We start from the raw sequence: 20,423 nt of genomic DNA on the forward strand, positions 1-20,423 counted from the left end.
TCTCTCTCCCTCTCTCTCTGCCCCTCCCCCACCTGCATGTGCTCTCTCTCTCTCTCTCTCTCTGTCCCAAAATAAATAAACATTTAAAAAGGATATAATTCATATAACACAAACTTCATCATTTTAAAGTGTACAATTCATTGTTTTTAGCATGTCATAATGAGTGCAACCATTATCACTAATTCCAGAGCATTCCTGCCACTCCAAAAAGAAACATCGTACCTGTTAGCAGTTACTCCCCTTTCCCCAGCCCTGGGAAAACAGTAATTTGCTTTTCAAATCTATGGATTTGCCTATTCTGGACATTTTTACATAAATGGAATCATAGAGCCTATTGTGCCAACCTTCTTTCACTTAGCATAATATTTCAAGTCATTCATGTTGTAGCATGCAATAGTATTTCATTCCTTTTTATAACAGAATAATATTCCATTTTATGTATAGACCACATTTTATCCATTCATCTGTTAATGGACAGTTGGGCAGGTTCAGTTTTTTGCTTTTATGAATAATGCTGCTATGAACATTTGTGTACAAGTTTTTTATGAATATGTGCTTTCATTTGTCTTGGGTATATACCTACGAGTAGAATTGCTAGATCATTTTGTGTGTAATTCTGTGTGTAACTTCTTGAGGAACTACCAAATTCCTTTCCAAAGTGGCTGCTCTGAGAAAGAGCCATTTTATATTCCAAACAGCAATGTATGAGGATTCTAATTTCTCCACATCCTTGCCAAAACTTGTTATTTTATGTTTTTGTGATTAGAGCCATCCTAGTAGGTATAAAGTCACATCTCCTTGTGCTTTTGATTTGTCAATTCTCTAATGACTAATGATGTTGAGAGTCATTTCATGTGCTTTTTAGTTGTTTGTATATTTCTTTGGAGAAATGTCTACCTAAGTCCTTTGTCCATTTTTATCTTGGGTTATTTGTCTTTTTATTGTTGAGCTGTAAGAGCTCTTTTTATATTCAAGATACTTGGCCCTTCTCAGACATATGATCTGCAAAAACTTTCTCCCATTCTATGGCTTATCTTTTCATTTCTTGATATTTTTTTTTTTGACCTCATATAAGTTTTTAGTGACTTTATATAAGGCTATTCTGGCAGCTATGTGGAAGATAGACTATTAGGGAGCAAAAATGGTGGCAGGGAGATGAGTTGGGAACTATTACAGACAAGACTATCTCTTGTCTCCAGGCAAGAGATGACAATAACTTGGATGGTAGAAAAGGTTCCGGCTTTACATCATCATTGGCAGCTCTAAGTATGCAGTGCTAGGTCAACTGTCTGAAATATTATACTTTATATTGTTTTGAGCCCAAGAGAGAAAATTGTGGCACAACTAATATTCATGTGGCTCATCCATAGACTTAAAAATCAGCTTTATCATGTAGCTTCAAGTGGCTCTGGATTTACTACACCAGTCCTGACCATGGCTACAGATTTTGGAGATCCAAACTGCGAATCTCACCGATAAAAAGATGCTAAATTTTATTAATAAGCTCATATACAGGAATGGGAACTCTTAAAGTAAAGAGAGTGTGCTATTTTGGGAATTGAGGTACAAAAACAACTCAAAGGCCTGTGCCTGGGCCCTCCATCCCCAGTAATGAAGTCCCTTCAGACAATAAAGGGGAAATTTGAAACTTATGGTTTAGTCTGACTATAAGAGCAAAAACTTTTAAAGGAAACTCTCTTTGTTCAGACTGCTATGACAAAATGCCATAGACTGGGTGGCTTATAAAAACAGAAATTTATAGTACTGATTGCTGGGAAGTCCAAGATAAGGGCACTGGCAAATTTGGTGTCTGGTGAGAGCTCGCTTCTTGGTCCATAGACGGCCATCTTCTCACTATGATCTCACATGGTGGAAGGGAGCTCTCTGGGGCCTTTTTTGACAGGGCACTAAGCTCACTTAGAAGAGTTCCATCCTCATGACTTAGTCACCTCCCAAAGATGACCACTTCCAAACACCATCTTATTGGCCATTAGGATCTAAAATGAATTTGGGGAGGACACAAACAATCCACAGTAGAAACAGAATGAGAGTTCAGTGGAGAGACTGGACATATAGGAAGATCAACATAAGCTCTTGGCAACAAGAATGGATATATGCCAAAGGAATAGGAGGTATACTGGGTGGGGGGGGGGGGGCTGATTGTTCGTAACAAGGGTATTAGAAAAGGTAAAGATGTTTTTAATTATTATTAGTTTAGGAGTCATGACTAGGCCCATTTCAAAAAAAAAAAAAAAAGAGGTAAAATCTCTGAGTCCCTGCTCCTAAGAAACCAAATTCAAGAATGAACTGAGAGGCTCCTCTGAAAAGAACAGATGAAGAATCCACACTAAAAGCATTGAAGAATAACCTTTTGAAGACTGGGGTGGTTCTACCAAGTAGTCACAAAGAATGGGGACAGATTTGAGAGGGGAAGACCAGGAAGATAAGCATAATATATTCAAGTCACTGTTACATGAGTTTGATTCAGAGACAGACAGTTAATACAAGTGGCAAGTAGGTCCTGCCTATACCTTGAGGGCACATGTCAGAGAAACTTATGGAATTGGCATTCTAAGGGAAGGCTCGTCTGAGATGAAACATAAAAATGGAAGTCAAACAGAATAATAATCGATAGAGTCCAGGCCCAGATTATAAATTTTTTTAAGTTTATTTATTTATTGGGGGGGGGAGGAGCAGAGAGAGAGAGGGAGAGAGAGAATTCCAAGCAGGCTCCATGCTGTCAGCACAGGGCCCAATGTGGGGCTCGATCCCACAACCCTGGGATCAAGACCTGAGCTGAGATCAAGAGTTGGGTGCTCAACCAACCGAGCCACCCAGGTGCCCCCAGGCCCAGATTAGATGTTGATTTGATGGGAAAATATCTTCCAAGTGCAACTATTCAGCATGGGCAGGAGAAGGTGGCCAAGATTTGTTTACACGGTGAAGCTTCTGGTTGCCTTAGAAATTATGGATTTCATATCCCTCACTAAGGGATCATCTATATATCAAATGCCAGAGGAATATGCTAGAAAAACTATTTTCTGGGCCAGAAGGCAAAGAGAAAATAAAGAAAGGAAGGTCCTCAATTTTAGCCCTGTGTGTGTTAGAAAAGGAGAGGATTCAATTTAAGAAGTAAGTTAAACTTTCAGAGATTCTACAGCCTCTGTGGCAGCAGCAGGGTAATGGCAGAGGGGAATGAAGCAGTATAGGCATATACTAGTGCATCAGTTAAAGATGTCCCAGATGCAAATGCTGTTCAAGACCTGGAACATACCAAAGTTGAGGAAACAGCGAATCAAGGAACCCATTGGGGGAAGAATTGATTCCTACAGACCACGAGAAACATAAGCTCTGAAGCATCAACGATAATCTGGTTCGGGAATCTAAGAGTAATTCTTCAGCTGAATCAAATATGACAACTAAGCAAAAATCTCTTTCCTAGAGAGATTTTATAATCCTAAGCAATTTAATAGCAAGAAGCTATAGAAGCACTTCCTGTGGTGTAGGACCAAAAAAGTCCTGCTCATGAGTTGTTGATGAGGCCTGCACTTAGTTCGGCATAGGGATGCCAGAAACATGAGCTAAGGGAGAACAGGAAATCAGAGATTATGAACATGTAGAAAGGCAGGGGCATGTCAAACAAAGTCTGGTGATTCCGGCTGCCATCAACGCAAATTTCTAACCTTGCAAGATTGTAATGTCCCAAATGCTACTATCTTAAAAAGAAGACTATCAGCAGAGCCTCAGCACCCCTCCTATATGACACTACATAGCGTCAAAATGAACTCCCAGATGGGAGTTTGACCCTGATTCCGTGTAAATTCAGATACCAGATACTTCAGATAACTAGCCTGGACTCACTGGCATCATGAAGAGGTTAAACTAAGATATTTTCTTGATGTCACTTCCTTTTGTCCACTACTACTGAATCTCTGCCAGGATCTAAAAAAAAATTTTTTTAATGTTTATTTATTTATGAGAGAGAGAGAGGGAGAGAGACAGAGCATGAGAGGGCCAGGGGCAGAGAGAGATACACACACAGAATCCAAAGCAGGCTCCAGGCTCTGAGCTGTCAGCACAGAGCCCAACACCGGGCTCCAACTCATGAACTGTGAGATCATGACCTGAGCTGAAGTTGCACGCTTAACTGATGAGCCATCCAGGCATCCCTCTGCTAGGGTCTTTAGTGACACTAACTCAGGGCTCTGGAAACATCATCCTACTTGTGATAAGGCGATTGAGTTGTTTTTCTAGATTTGGTGGTTTTGGGGGTTGCTGTGATAGTCTTTTGTGTTGTTAAGTCTTGGAGCCTTTAAATACAGGACATCCTGGAGACGCAGTCAGTATGCACCCTAGAGGATCTATATCCATTCCACAGAACATAGCCCAGCTTGTAGCTGCCAAAGACACCCCAGCTCTACTTGGCAGCAAAGACCCTTCTAGCTGAGAGTAGACAGAAATAAGACATCAGAGAGGATGAAGTCTGGACTTCAATTTCTTTGGATCTTTAACTTACAAGTGCAGGAGAATGTGATTTTGCATTTTAATTCTTTTGACCTCTGAAATCTTTGGACTAATTTGCATGGAATTTAATTTTTAACTTCAGTTTCCTCCCAGGAAAATCCATTAAAAAAGGCAGTTAAGATTAAATTTAGGACTTTGTATATTGATGACATTTTTATGAAATGTGTTTATGTTGTTATTTTATTTCTTTGCCAAACCTTTGATAAACTACACTGGACAATGTGGCTGGGATAATTTGGGAAGGGAAATAGAATATAGAAAGAATTTTTAGCCTTGGATGCAGGTTTTAGAATTAATTTAATTAATGTGTTATTCTGACCCATTTTAGAGCCTTCCGGAGTTAAAAATAAAACACTGCCCACCAGTATCCCGGAAGAGCTGCAGCTGGTGTTGGGGGAATAGTCTTTTGAAAGTCCGGGACGAGGACTGCCCAGGTAGATTGTTAACTTTGTCTCCAGAGGGCAGCCACACCACTGGTTAATGGTTAAACTAAATGGAGTAAGAGAAGAAAAATGTGGAGAACGTTGGAGGAGGGGAATCTTCTTTCCTATGACTTTCTGGTCTTTCCTCATCATCACTCACTCCTCCCAGAACTTGTCAGACTTATTGCCACTGCCTGCGTGATCAGTGCTGGCCCAGCCAGCAGGCTCCTCCCCCGTCTCCCTCCTCCTGGCTCCTGGAGATCTGCCTGCCTGCTGCACACATGTGTTCCACCCTGTTTTTGCATTCTGTGAGTATTCCAAGAGCAGCTCTCTGCCCTGCACAGGGGGTCTAAGGTGGCCCACACAGCTTGTGACTGGGTAGGAAGGCTGTCTAGCTGCAGGTTCACAATTTTAGGATGCATTCAACCTGCAGATAGCATGAGTCATCAATAACAGCTCTTTTACTGATAAAGATAAAGGTCATCTTTTTAGAGTGCCTGGGTGGCTCAGGATGCAACTCTTGATATCCACTTAGGTCATGATCTTACAGGTCATGGAATTGAGCCATGTCGGATTCTGCACTGACAGAACGAGCCTGCTTGGGATTCTCTCTCTCTCCCTCTCTGCCCCTCCCCTGCTTGTGTGTGCTCTGTCTCTCAAAATAAAATAAACGTAAAAAAAATATTTTAAAAAAGGTCATATTGGGGTGCCTGGGTGGCTCAGTCAGTTAAGCGTCCGACTTCGGCTCAGGTCATGATCTCACGGTTTGTGAGTTCAAGCCCTGTGTCGGGCTCTGAGCTGACAGCTTAGAGCCTGGAGCCTGCTTTGGATTTTGTCTCCCTCTCTCTCTGCCCCTCCATCGCTTGTGCTTTGTCTCTTGTTCTCTCTCAAAAATAAACATTAAAAATTTTTTTTTATTAAAAAAAATTTTTAAAGGCCATCTTTTGATTGATGTTTGTGTGACTTCTGTGTTTACTTTTCAGTTGATACTTAACTTGGGCCGGGAATGTGTCATTTTAACTCTTTATCTCTGTTAGAATGACTGTAAATTTTAGGGGATAGAGCTGACAGGCCTTGGTGACTAATTAGGTGTGGAATATGAAGGAAAATGACAGATCAAAGATGGTTCCTAGGTTCCTGGCTTGCATGACTAGGTAAACAGTGGTGCCATTTAATAATCTAGAAGCCCTAATTCTGAGAATAGTGGTAGGCATGTGGTGAGAATGACTAGTGTGGGTGGAAAGAGCTGTACCTGTGGTGAGGGTTTGGGGAGGGTGAGTGAGCACTATGCATAAAATGAGAATGACTTGGTGGGGGTTGGATGGCTTGGAGGCTGGGAGAGTGAGGAGGAGGCCACTGATAGAGTTCTGTAAGAGATAAGGTCTTTAAGTAGGGTATAGAAAGGGGGATTAATGCTGGAGACATTTAGAAAGTAGACTCAATAGAACTTAGTGACTAGCTGGATATGGATAGAGAGATGACCCCCTTCTCGGGGGTCCCGAGACACTCCAAGGTTTTAAGTTTGTGAACTTGGCCATCTAAGTTAAACATTTGGTAATGACAAATGTTGATTTGATAGAGTCTGTCATTTTAAATATGATAACTCTTTTAGCTACAATAAAGGCAAGCAGGATATAGGGAAAGAAAAATGAAAGATGAACTTCTCAAAAGGAGAAATCTCCTATTCAAAGAAAAAAGAAGAAGAAACAATCCAAACCCCTTAAATCAGCAGCTCAGAGTAATCTTTTAGGTTGAGGTGACCTTCCTTGTAAATGTGATACACTCTATCAGGGGTTGGCAAAATTTTCTATAAGGAGCCATAGAGTAAATATTTTAGTCTTTGCAGACCATATGGTCACTGCTGTAACTACTCAACTTTGCTGTTGTAGAGCAAAAGCAATCATAGACAATAGGTAAATTAACGGGCATGGATGTGTCCAATAAAACTTTACTTATAAAATGGGCAGTGGGCTGGATGTGGCTCACAGGCCACAAGCCACAGTTTGCTGACTTCTGCAGCTTACATAATACCTTACACATGTGGCATGGTTGCTTTACCTTCGACTCTTAGAAGAGGGCAATGGCTAGTCCCAAGACTAGTTAATAAAAGAGGGTCATGCAATGTTATACAAAGTTGGGAGAAAAATGGTTCTCTTTTGACTGATAAGATCCTACGTTATAGTAGCAAGGGGAATATGACTCCCATATATGGATGTGTTGAGAAGTACTGGAAGAAGATTAATAATCTGATGCAAGATGTCTGAATTTTTAAATGAAATGGCCAAAGCAGAGAAGCGGTGAGGGTGAGGGGTTAGAAATAGAAAAGAAATCTTGGCAGCCCATGTCCTTCTGACCACATGTCTACCTTCAGGCCGTAGACCTTCCCTCTTTTCCCATCCAGCAGCAGGAACAAGTAGAACAAAGAAAGGTGGTGACTCCTGCTTGTGGCAGGGACTGAAAGGACTTCCAGGTCACAGGAAGAGGGCAAAAGCTTGATGGTGTTGGCGAAGGGCCACTGCTGAAGAGGGAAGGTGGGGACCACACAGAGGGAGAAACAAAGTGAGAGCATCATAGGCGTGGGGGAGAAGAGGGTGGTATGATGACAGATAAGGCATCTATGGGGATGCTTTCCATCCCCATGGGAACATCCATGGGGGGACAACCTCAAAGGATGGTCAGTGAGGCCTATGCTCATGGACCATGCTCAGGGATGAATCGGTTTGATAAGGAGGGCAGTGGTGTACTTCTTTCCTCTACCACAGTCATACAGTTTGGAATCTGTCTATGGAAATACTCGAGTTCAGAATTATCTGACCCTCCTTCTGTGGTGTGCATGTGTGTGTTCACTTGGCAGAGAAGGGGCATAGATCATCCCCCAGCAATACCAGTCAATGGCAAATAGGAGAGACAACGAATGATATAAATGAAAGCCAGAGAAACCAAGATAATTCTGATGTGCTATTATGATCATACTGATTTTATGATCATAAAACCACAGAACTAGAAAGGACTGTGGGAGAGTATCTAACCTAGTCTTCTGCCTTTAAGAAAAGTTAGTCTTTCTTAATGAGGTATGTGACAAAAGACCAGGCATTCCTCCTCAATAATCCACTCCAGTCTTTTTTTCACTCTGGCAGTCTGGAAATTCTTCTTTATGTCTAATAGAAATCTCTCCTACTTTAATCCCATTTTCTCTTATTTGATTTTCTGTGCCATAGACAAAACAAAAACCCTTTACACTCTTTAAGACATAGTAAAGGATCATTTATTAGGGCATTTGAACGTTGAGAATATTCAAACTACAGAACTGTGATGATGATTCCTTCTGCCAGTGTTGGCTCAGTGGCCCAGATCACTTAGTGCAGTCAGGGTGGTGCAGGGTATAATGGACAAATAAAAAATAACCTTGTCAGTGGCTATTTCAGGTGAAAGAACACCACACATTTTATGAAATAAAGGTCATTTACTACTGAGTAGAAAAAACTATTGTGGTACAGTCCAGATAGACATTTGAAAAGGAAAAGGGCTGCAAAAGCAAGTAGACATTGATGAATGTGTTCAAGTGAGAGTAGCATTCACGTCTCCTTTAGTTTTGCTGGAAGCAATTTCAACAAATCCTGTTAGCAATTTTCTCACACTTCTTTCTTCAGACAATCAAGAATCTCACAATAAGTAAATATGGTTTGCTTTTTTACTATTGTATATGGCTTTTGGAGGATTATTTTAAGGAAATATGCATCACAAATTCTACCTTTTGTAGTGTAAGAATTGGAAAGCATAACCTATCTGTTGTTTTTAAGATCATTTAATATTTGAAGTTTCTTATAATGTGTTACATTTTTTTTTTATAATGTGTTACATTTTTGTTGTTGCTTTCAGGTAAGCCCAGATATCTTTACTTGGTGCAAAACGATGACAAATCCTGAATCCGTTCTTTATTTGATGTAGCTTTATTAGATAAAATGTTTCCTAGCCATACAAAACTTTTGAATTTATATACTTATTTATTTTGATCATTAAACACATCCCATTTTAGATTCCATTGTGTATTTATCATGCTATGCCATGGTAACAAATTAACTCACAAATCTCAGTGGCCTAACGTAACAGAGGTTTATTTCTTGCTCACATTACATCCAACTCCTATTTGGATCAGTGGGGAGCTCTCTTCTACACAGTCTTTAAATGTTAAAGATCTTTTATTTGATCACAGTGTTCTTTTCAAGTTCAGAATGATCTTCTCGTTAATTGCGTTACCCCTCATTCACCTTTTCTCAGGTGAATTCTAGTTTCCCAGGTGATTCCAGTCCCACTTTTCTATCTGTTAGCATTCTTAGGTATAGACAAAAGAATCAACTCTAAATCATTTAAATGAGAAGGGACTTATTAAGGGAAATCCGAAAACCCAAGTAATCATTGGAAAGACTGGAGGAACAGGTGCCAGGCCGAGCTACCACCTAGAATCTAACTGTCTTTGTTGCAATGGGGAAGCTACTGCTCCCACTGTTGTCCCCCGAACAATGACATTGAAGTCACCTGTGCTGGCAGAATGGTTATCTGGACACTATCTGTTCTTCAGGTAGTTCTGATATGTGCAATGGAGAGCCAGAAAACTAAGTTCTAGAAATTCACCCTAGACTCAGAGGCAAGGGAGATTAGGAAGTGTTTAATTTAATTTTTTAAAGTTTATTTATTTATGTTGAGAGAGAGAGAATGGGGGGAGAGGGAGACAGAGGAACCGTGCACGCACACGCACATGCGAGTGGGAAAGGAGCAGAGAGAGTAAGGTAGAATCCCGAGTAGGATCGTGCTGTCAAGCACAGAGCCCTATGCGGGCTCAATCCCATGAACCTGAGATCACGGTGTGAGCAGAGATCAAGAGTCGGAAGCTTAACCGACTGAATCACCCAGGTGCCCCAGGAAATGTTTAATTTTAGAATTTACTTTGGGAAGACAGAAGTCACATGTGGGAAGCTATCAAAATGTGGGGTGGTTTCAAAAAATTTAGGACTGCTACAAATACCAGATGTTTACTATACTTTCTTTTATAGAACTCCTTTTCTGTGCACTTGTAAATTTCTTTTTTTGTTATAGAGGTAATATAACTAGGAATAAGAAAGAAGTACTCATATTGCCACCACCCTAACACATCTACTGTTGTTATTTTGGTATATTTCCTTTTTGTCCCTTTTCATTGCAGAATTCTCTTCTATAAAATTGCGTCACAGTGAATACTGAGTTCCTAGTGAAATATTAAAACACAAACATTTTTCCTCATGTTGCCACATTATCTTCAAAATCATGAATGTTAGAGGCTGCTCAGTATTGCAACAGTTGGAATGGCTCCACTATGTGAATTTACTATGTAAATATAATATTGTGACACAAGTCAATAGGTATAACTTTTCTGATTGCAGTTGTATGCTTAGTTTTTCATTTATGCTGTGATTATATCAACATCTTGATGGTTTCTTATTTTCCTGTTTTCATCAAGATGTGTGACCTCACAGAGATATAGTTTAAGACTCAGTGTAGAGGGGTGCCTGGGTGGCGCAGTCGGTTGGGCGTCCGACTTCAGCCAGGTCACGATCTCGTGGTCCGTGAGTTCGAGCCCCGCGTCGGGCTCTGGGCTGATGGCTCAGAGCCTGGAGCCTGTTTCCGATTCTGTGTCTCCCTCTCTCTCTGCCCCTCCCCCGTTCATGCTCTGTCTCTCTCTGTCCCAAAAATAAATAAACGTTGAAAAAAAAAATTTAAAAAAAAAAAAAAAAAAAAAAAGACTCAGTGTAGATAGGAAAAGAAATGTAAAATTTTTCAGGCAACTGTTTCATTTAAGTACAGAAACATAACGTTCACTCTTTAGAATAAGGTGCTTTTAGTATGTATCATCCATGCTGGCAGCCAGTCTTCCTTTATAAAATGCCAGATAATTTTTTAAATTTCCAGATAACTGTTCCATTATTCATTTGCTTATGTCATCATAAACTTAGTATAATTTGTCACCATTATATACAACAAAATCCAATTTTGTTGAACTATACTTCCCAAAAGAAAAAGTCACACACACACTATAGCCATAAGAAAAATCCATTAATTCATTTGAAATATATGTATTGTGCACTCACTATTCCAAAGAATTCTGCTAACTCCTGTGTGAACAAAACGATAACATATGATTTCTGCCAAGGGGACATGTAAAATCTCTGATCAGAAAACTTTTTTTTTTAAGCAGCAATATGTTTTTTTAAGTTTTATTTAAAGGCACTAAAAGAACATTAGATTGGTAGAGTTTTCACAAGTCTAGCACTGTGTGACTTTGAACATGCCCAAACTCTCTGGGCCTTGGTTTCCTCATCTGTGAAGAAAAGTTGTTAAGCTCAGATTTCCTATCTGTAAGATCCTGAAAATAATGAAATATTCCACAGGCTGTCAGTGGTTCTCTATCAAAAAAATAATAATAAACATATATGCACTTACTATATGTGTGTATGTTTATACACACACATACAGACACACACACACAAAAATGATACTGCGTTGAGAAAACTGACAAAATGGGGATCCCATGTAAAATTCACGAAGTACTAATCTAGAATCTATCATGAGAAGAACGACTGTGCCTAAGAGTTCTTGATAGCACTTGCAGTGATAGAAGTCTTGATCTGCTTCTAAATGCTAATCAACTGCTGGGCAAGATTGTCTCAAATGGGATCATTTAGGCTCATGTAGGTACAGCATGCAGTTAAAAGAGAACAGTTACTATTTTTAACTGACTAATGGACAGCCAGGCTGAATAGGTTACTTTTCAAATGTAATCTTATGTAATCCTCAACAACAGCCCAATGCCGGAGGTATTGTTGATTGTTTTACAGGCATGGAAATTGAGCCTCAGGAGGTTAAGTATTTTGTCCAAAGCCATGAAGCCAGCAAGCAAGCAGCAGAGCCAGTTTCCTAACTTGGGTCTGTCTGACTCCAAAGTCCACACTCCTTCAATCCCAACCTATTTTTGCATAGCTCTCTAACTGGAATTAATTAATATTGATATTCCTGTTATAACAGTTCTTGTGAAGTTATCAAAACTAATAATGATGTGGTCAAAAAGAGCAAAGTCACTTAGAGAATAGAGGTGATTTTCCAAATAAAGTTTAAAATATAATATTAACTAAAATGTAGTCATTTTACACTTACACACACACACACACACACACACACACACACACACACACACATGCATATACACTGGCATTAGTGGAAGGCATCAATATTTAGGGCATAAATAATTCCCTTTATATTCGGTTTTTCCCATGTAGCTTTTTGAAATGAGGTAAAGAAGAGTTTGCTCCCCCCTGAATCCCTAGCGGCTTATGAACATTTGAATCACTTTCTTTCTGGGTCTCAATCATTCTCAAGTGAACCCCAAAGTAGTTTCCTTTTTTCTCTATGCTTCTTTTGAAGGATCCTCATTTGTAATCATTATTATTAGCATGCAACTAGCACATCAGACTTGCAAGGCCTTTTACAATTATTGTCAAATACATTTTTCTAGTCTGGGAGACCAACATTTTACAGAAACGCAAAATAAGATGTAGATACATTAATTACCTTGGCCAGAGTGACACAGTGACTTTCTGCAGACACAGCCAAGGGAGAGCTGAAGCAGTCTTCGATTTTAGGACAGAAACTCTGCTCCTTGGATGATAACATTTAACAGTTGCACTCATCCCATGATTGCAGAAAACCCACTTCACAAACAAATCAGTGATAGAAGTGCCTTAAAAAAAACAAAAACGAAAACAAAAACACCCTAGAGTTCCAATTTATTACCCAGAATCGACTCACCTTATTTTCCAATTACTCTTCAAGTATTTGTCCTTGAGTTAATTGATAAAAAGCTGCCTTAGGTCTTCATCCTTATCTTTAATTTGTGCACTGATTTAAAAAAATTTTTTTAATGTTTATTTATTTGGGAGAGAGAGACAGAGTGTGAGTGGGGGAGGAGCAGAGAGAAAGGGAGACACAGAATCCAAAGCAGGCTCCAGGCTCTGAGTTGTCAGCACAGAGCCCGACGCGGGGCTCAAACTCACAGACCAGGGGCTCGAACTCACAGACCAGGAGATCAGGACCCGAGCTGAAGTCGGACACTTAACTGACTGAGCCACCCAGGCGCCCCATAATTTGTGCACTGATTTTAAAATAAGAGACACAATGCTATTTTATGTACAATAGACTTCCTAGCTACTATTTTGGTTTGCTCTCTCAAATTCTTGTGTTAACATAAGACTTGATGCTAAATAAATGTGAGAGAAAAGTTGCTGCTGTCCCCAGAAACAGAAGTCCCCCTGTATTTGACTTCTAGCCAGATCCACCTGAACATGGCCTCTGTTTTTAAATCAATATTTTAAAATTCACTTTATTGCTCACTCTTGGCCAGAGGAGCTTCCATCTTTTAACCTTTCTGATGACTAAGCTGAAAATGTCTTTGATTTGGATGAAAAATAATACAGTTAAGAGAAGGTAGTGAATCTTTGCTGTGTGGCTAATAAATAAGACCATGGCATTTTATATTTGATTTCATGAGGCTTTGAATTTGTAGTTAAGAAGCAGACTCTCCAGCATATTATAAATGAAATGCCAACTTTATTTAAAATTTCATATTAGGTCATATGACAATTTGACAATAATTTTGATAGCTACAAAAGAAATGAGCTCCAACAGAGTTTATTTAAGAAGCTGTGTCATCCTGTTCATTTAGGAGCAGAAAAATAAAACTCCAGGAACAGAAGCACTAGTTTGTTTTATTAGGTAGAATCTGAGCAATAATCTTTAGGTTGATTTATTGGTAATTTTACAGATGAGATATTTGCTAATTTCTCTGAAGTATAATTTGGAAGACAGAGAATTTCATTACTTGACAAATATTGGCAGTCTTCCTTGCAGATGATTTTTCTCTGAACTGTCTGCTAAGAATGTTTTCTTAATTATGATGCTATTTTACAACTAGTTTTATTTAATCTTTTGAATTAAATTACGTCTTTGAAAATATTTATGGAAGGTCAGATTTTTGGGGAAATCTGGAATCAGTGAAAATAAATTAATGCAGCTGAGAAACTTAACATGTATATCTAAAGTGTAAACACAAATTCAAACATTTCTGTTTGATGGCTCTAGTGTGATGCACTTTAGTCTTTATAGAGCAAGGAAAAAATTGAATTAATAAAATGTTGTTTCTGTCACCAGATTATCTAATTGACTCATTTCTTGGCACAGGGAGTGAGGCAGTCCATATGCAGTAGTCATTGGATTGGGATCCAGAATTACTGGGTGTATCAGATCCTCACCAAGCTAATGTTGTAATTTATAGACTTAGGTGGCTGGTGAAGGATATTTTATCAAGTAACTACAAAATACTTTGAAGGTTGCAAGTCCTGAACGTTATTAGATCATAATATATAGAGTAGATAGATGTTAAAAAACTGCTCACTCATTACTGTCATGTTTGAATGGATTTCCTAGGATTGAGAAACTTACTTAGCTAAATATAGAGCCCAGTTGCTAGTGTTTGGAGGAAAACTGCTATACTAGACTCCCTGAGCAATAATATGTCAGTCTCTAATGTAGCATGGATATAGAATTACATGCTCTACTTGACTTATTTTGGTTCTTTCAAACTGGTCCCCTGGAGATTTCATAATTTTAACTTTGAATTATTTATTTTCATATTTCTTTTGGTCCCATCCAATCCTTGTGGTCAGGGAGATATTTGCTTGAATCCAATCAGAGAAACATAAACGGGTCCACTACATATTGGTCTATGACTCTTTTATTACCAATGCTCTGATTATTGTGTCACTGACTACTGGGGGCTCCAGTTTGGGACTGACTTGGTTGTATGAATTTGACGGTCTTCCCAACTGGTAACGGTCCTGGGAATGACTTTTCCTTTCTAAATCACCCATTACAGAAATACCTTCGTTAAAAGTACTTCTGAGAATCTCCAAAGTAAAACAAACAAAAAGTCTCAAAATCCAGAATATTAGCAGACACATAAAATTACATGATTATTGGGGCGCCTGGGTGGCGCAGTCGGTTAAGCGTCCGACTTCAGCCAGGTCACGATCTCGCGGTCCGTGAGTTCGAGCCCCGCGTCAGGCTCTGGGCTGATGGCTCAGAGCCTGGAGCCTGTTTTCGATTCTGTGTCTCCCTCTCTCTCTGCCCCTCCCCCGTTCATGCTCTGTCTCTCTCTGTCCCAAAAATAAATAAACGTTGAAAAAAAAAATTTTAAATTACATGATTATTAAAGCCTCTTCTTGTCCAAATTCTACAATTTAAAGGGGGGAAAAAAAGCTCTCCCAGCAATTTCTACTTATCCCACCCAGTGGATGTTACCCGGAGTTGACCTGCGACTGTGTTGCAATTTCCTCATTGTTCCAGGGGGATGTGGTTGCTTGGGAGAGACCTGGGACACTGAGGTGGGAACAAGGCTGTCCACAAAGACAGACTACAGGAGAGGCCAGGTGCCAGAAGCTGTTTTATTTCTAGGTAATAGAAAGTGACAGGGCCTAGGTGAGAGTGAGTACATGGGATGCAAAATTTAAGAAGGTGCCTGCTCTCAGGGGCAGCCAGAGAGTGAATGCCTCCTTGAATTTGGTACCCAAGGAATCTGGCCTTGGAAAAAGGTCTTAACAAGGTCTGTGTCAAGCAGAAAACCAGCCACAAACCTGGGAATCTTGAAGCCGGGAGTGTAAGTTGGAGAAGCCAATCAAATCAAAAGGAGAGCTAGACAGAGAAATTCTCTGTGTTCTATTGTGTCCTATCTCTAATCTCAGGTACAAAAATCCAGGAGTTTCACAGGAATTGTAAAATCTCTCCCTGCTAATTCCTTGTTCTCCCAGGAGCACCCACAAAGAGGAAGGGACAATTCCAGGAGTCAGAATGGAGACTGCAGAAAAGAAATAGGTGTGAAACGGAGGGGGGAAAAAAAGGCCAGGTCAAAACGAATTATGCATGCAAAGACTTAGTCATGGTGTTCCTCCTAGGCCAACAATCCCTCTGCTGAGCTAGGCATGGGTCTTTGATGGAGGCATCTTGCCAGGTGGCTTTAAAGCTGCTGGTTGTGCTTTGAGGGATGCTTTCACTCTCTTGGTAGTTACTGTTCTCTTTTGCACAGAGTCCAGGGTAGCTAGACCTATGTTTTTATTTCACAAAACGGAACTTAACTTGTAACTCAACTTAAATTTCTATTTCAAGAATCCATTCTGTTTGGTAGCAGAAATATAGTTCAGTAGACTGCAGATAAGCATATTTCTGGTTTCTTTCATCATTTCTGATAGACTCCATGAATTTAGAATTTTGTCCTTTCCCTTCTCTCTCCCCAGAGTGGCATCTAAGTTCTAGGGACATAGGGTGAAATGTTGGGTTCTTGGATGCTAATGGCCCTCCAGGCTGCCATTCATGGCTATGTCTATGACATTACTATCATCTTTGGTCCTGGAAACCTGTAGCTCCCTGACTGTGATGACTCTCCCAGAGCCATGTCTTCATCCTTCTTAGGGATTGGAAAATTGTTGGATGTGCCATTCTGGAGACTATGGGCACCGTGGAAGACTTGTCAGGGGGGAGGGGAGGTTGTATTAGACACATCTGGATGCCACTTCTACCTTTTTCTGTTTACCATGTCAACACCTGAGAAGTGAGCACAGGTCCCTCTGCTCTCAGATTCCCAACATTTGCCTGGGAATTCTATCAGTCATCATGACTCCTTCTCAACCCCTTCTCTTGGGACATCAGCCATCTCTTGGGACCACTCTCTCTTGCTCTCTTATTTGACTTCTCTCTTCAGCTTAGAGAATTACCTGACACTACATTGTCCAATATGATAGCCACTAGTCACATGTGGTTGCTAAGCTCTTGAAATGTGGCTAGTCCAAAATGAGATGTACTGAAGCAAATTTCAAATACTTAGTATGAAGAAAAGATCATAAAATATCTCCTTATAGTTTATACATTGAAATGATATTTTGGATATGCTGAAATAGACAAGAGACAGTGTTATAATTAATATTACTTGTTTCTGTTTACTTTTTGAAAAAATGTGGCTACTAGAAAAATTTTAATTACATGATATTTGTTTTGAACAGAGCTCATGTAAAAAGTTTGAGGAAGTGTTATGGACTAAATTGTATGCTGCCTTTCCCCTCTCCCCAGTTTATCTGTTGAAGTCCTAATCCCCGATGTGACTGTATCTGGAGATAGAACCTTAAGGGAGGTAATTAATGTTTAATGAGGTCATGATGGTGGGGCCCTAATCCAGTAGGATTGGTGCCCGTATTAGAACAGGAAGAGGCACCAGGAAAGCACAAACAGAAAAAAGACCATGTGAGGACACACTGAGAAGGCATCAGTCTGTAAACCAGGAAGAGAGAACTCATCAGAAACCAACCCTGCCAGGCACCTTGATTTCGAATGTCCAGCTTCCAGAACTATGGGTAAATAGATTTCTGTTGTTTAAGCCACCCAATCCATGGAATTCTGTTATGTTGTTTAAGCCACCCAATCCATGGTATTCTATTAGTCAGCCTCAGCAGACTAATACAGCGAGAAAAACTCATTCCGATATCATGTATCCTTCCAAAATTAAATGGTTACAGCATTAATTTTAGCTTTAGATCCTCAAAACCCTTTCTCACAGCCAATTGGTTATGCCAAGAATTTTTAAAATCTAGTTTGAAACTCAAAAGCTGAGAGAAATGGACTCTTTAGTTCTGTGTTATCTGTTTGTGACCTTTCTTCCCCCAAGGCCATAGAAACAGCTAATCTCTGCTGCCTGAAGTTGAGGAAAAGGTCACATAGCAAAAGGGAAATATAGAAAATGAAATATACATTGGTTAATATCAAAATATCAATCTGCTATAGCAGTTACTTTTTTTTCCTTTCAATCACAACTCGGGAGGATCTGATTTCATTTATTTGGTCTCTCATTAATTTGCTCTGTACTTATTGCCTACAGTTTATGTATTTTTTAGTATGAATAGCTTTCAGATAGCATTTGCATTAAAAATTTCAAATCTTCAATAATGAAAGATATTTTCTGTTAAAGGAATTGAAAGTATCATAGAAGCTGCATGGTAGTGGTGGAGAGAGGTGGTTAAAGGACTAAAATCCTGCTGTCCATCTCATTAGAGCTCATTTTGTTAGCTATGGAGGAGACCTTGTTACCCATCCCCAGAACAGATCCTGAAGTCCAATGATTTCTGACATAACACATACAACACACACAGGGCTGTGGTGGTCCCTGGGGGAAGCAGAAAGCCAAGTCTTGCACTTGGATGGACATGGCTGGCTTCTTCCATCCTTTGTACTTTTCTGATTCACCAGGCTTAAGTAGGCCTTACTGCTCATCTCACTGCACTATAAATGTCTGCTTGCTTCTCTGTGAACCTTCAGAAAGCAGGAAATCATAGGTTTCGTTTCTGAATATTCCTTACCCAATGCCTACCATATGATAGGTGTATAATAAAAGTTTTGGAAATGAAACAAAATGAATGCATGAATCCTACAAGTTCTGCCCACAGATCCTCACTTCAGGCCATCTCCTACCTCTTTTCTCTGCTGGCCTGGACACAGGTCAGGCATTCTCCTCCAGCTCCTTTCACCTTAACCAACCTCTCCTCTTCTTTATAAAAGTAAATTCTTTTAAAAACTTGTTTCATTACCCAAGAACTATATGACGATATTCTCAGTATAAAATAATAAAATAATACAAATAAAATTATTTATTTATTTTAAAGTTTATTTTTTTTTATTTTGAGAGAGAGAGAGAGAGAGAGATCACGGATCATGAGCAGGTAGGGGAAGAGAGAGAGGAAGAGAGAGAATCCCAAGCAGACTCCATGTTGTTGGCACAGAGCCCAATGCAGGGCTCAATTTCATGAAACATGAGATCATGACCTGAGCCAAAATAAAGAGTTGGAAGCTTAACTGATTGAGCCACCCAGGTACCCCTTATTTATTTTTAATACAAAGAAAATTTAAATGCCCATCACCACTCCATAGCAATTCTACCATCTATTGTTTAGTACTGTGGGAACAGCCTTCTAAAACTTTTCCCATGCATTTTTATATATGCAATGTATATCTACTAAAATAGATATATATGTGTGAGTATATTAATATGTGAATGCTAATGTATATTAAATATTAATATATGTTTAGCCTAAATGATTGTATACTATTTTGCAACTTACTTTTTCATCCCCACTTAATAAGTTGATATCCTTTTATGTGAGTGTACATTCATCCTCCTCATTCTTTTTTTAGTTGCTGTAAAATATTCTATAGTGCAAGCCAAATGCATTTAAAATTTATTTTTTTATTTTTATTTTTTATTTTTCACTGCCAGAAACAATGAAGCAATGAACATTGACCTGTATAGCTGCTTCTTTGGACACATGTGCAAATGTTTTTTCTGATAAATTCTTAGAGGACGACTTGCTGAGTTAAAGATACATGCAGGTACGAGGGACATTCCTGGGGAAGAGCCTTTCTTGGCCATTTACCACAGTGTTTCCTTACTTAAACACCAAATGGACTTACTAAACTGTACTAGGGCAGATGGCACAGCAAGACTTAGTCTGTTCCAGTCCAAAGAGATAATTTATGTAAATTACATGACCATAGACATTATATGATATCCTCTAACATCCCTTTGACATACCATGGCAATCTTCCTCCACCGCATAGCAGTATGGGAAGTGCCCTTCTAAGTCCTTTCCCATACATTTACTTCCTGTCTTAAGGATCTTTGCATGCCTGCTACTTTGTAATACCTCTGCTAATGAATAGAGGAAGCTGCCTTCAGTACTCCAAATGAGGAAAGAAATGCTGTTACTGGATTCCATTCCTGTCTATCATCTTGTTCAAAAGGAAGGGAGTGAGTCAGATCAAGAGAATGAGTCACCAAGTCATAGCCAAGGTGATAAACCTCAAGACTTGCATCTTAATAGATATATTGCCAAACTACCCTCCAACAAGCCTGTATCAATTTGTACTCCCACTAATATTGAATGTGTCTAACATACTATCAATCTTTTAAATTATCATCTGGTGGGTGAAAAATGGTATCTTACTAGTGTAATATGTGTAATATGCATTTCTCTGATGACCAATGACATTCAGCATAATTTTACATAATTTTTGACCATCCATGTATCCTCTTCTCTGAATTATCTGTTCCTATCCACTGCTTCTTTTCTTTTTTTTTTTTAATTTTTTTAATGTTTACTTTTTTTGAGAGAGAGAGACAGAGTGCGAGTGGGGGAGGGGGAGAGAGAGAGGGAGACACAGAATCCGAAGCAGGCTCCAAGCTCTGAGTTGTCAGCATAGAGCTCAACGTGGGGCTCGAAGTCACGAATGGCGAGATCATGATCTGAGCTGAAGTGGATGCTTAACTGACTGAGCCACCCAGGTGCCCCCATTGCTTAT

At 39.4% G+C, this 20,423-nt stretch overlaps 2 long non-coding RNA genes across 2 annotated transcripts in view; both read left to right on the forward strand.

Annotated features, from left to right (window-relative positions):
* Window positions 1-19,933, forward strand: part of LOC147577263 (uncharacterized) — a 73,087-nt gene extending 53,154 nt beyond the window's left edge. Inside the window, exon 5 of the long non-coding RNA XR_015240099.1 lies at window positions 19,342-19,933. This is a non-coding gene — a long non-coding RNA (uncharacterized LOC147577263). The remainder of the gene's footprint in view (window positions 1-19,341) is intronic.
* Window positions 5,265-12,743, forward strand: LOC147577264 (uncharacterized). The gene is made up of 2 exons (XR_015240101.1): window positions 5,265-10,485; window positions 10,738-12,743. It is a non-coding gene; the product is annotated as an uncharacterized LOC147577264 (long non-coding RNA).
* Window positions 19,934-20,423: the final 490 nt, after the last annotated feature.

Source organism: Puma concolor, chromosome C2, assembly GCF_028749965.1.
Source record: "Puma concolor isolate L17-30 chromosome C2, mPumCon1.1.hap2, whole genome shotgun sequence".
NCBI classification, from domain to species: domain Eukaryota; kingdom Metazoa; phylum Chordata; class Mammalia; order Carnivora; family Felidae; genus Puma; species Puma concolor.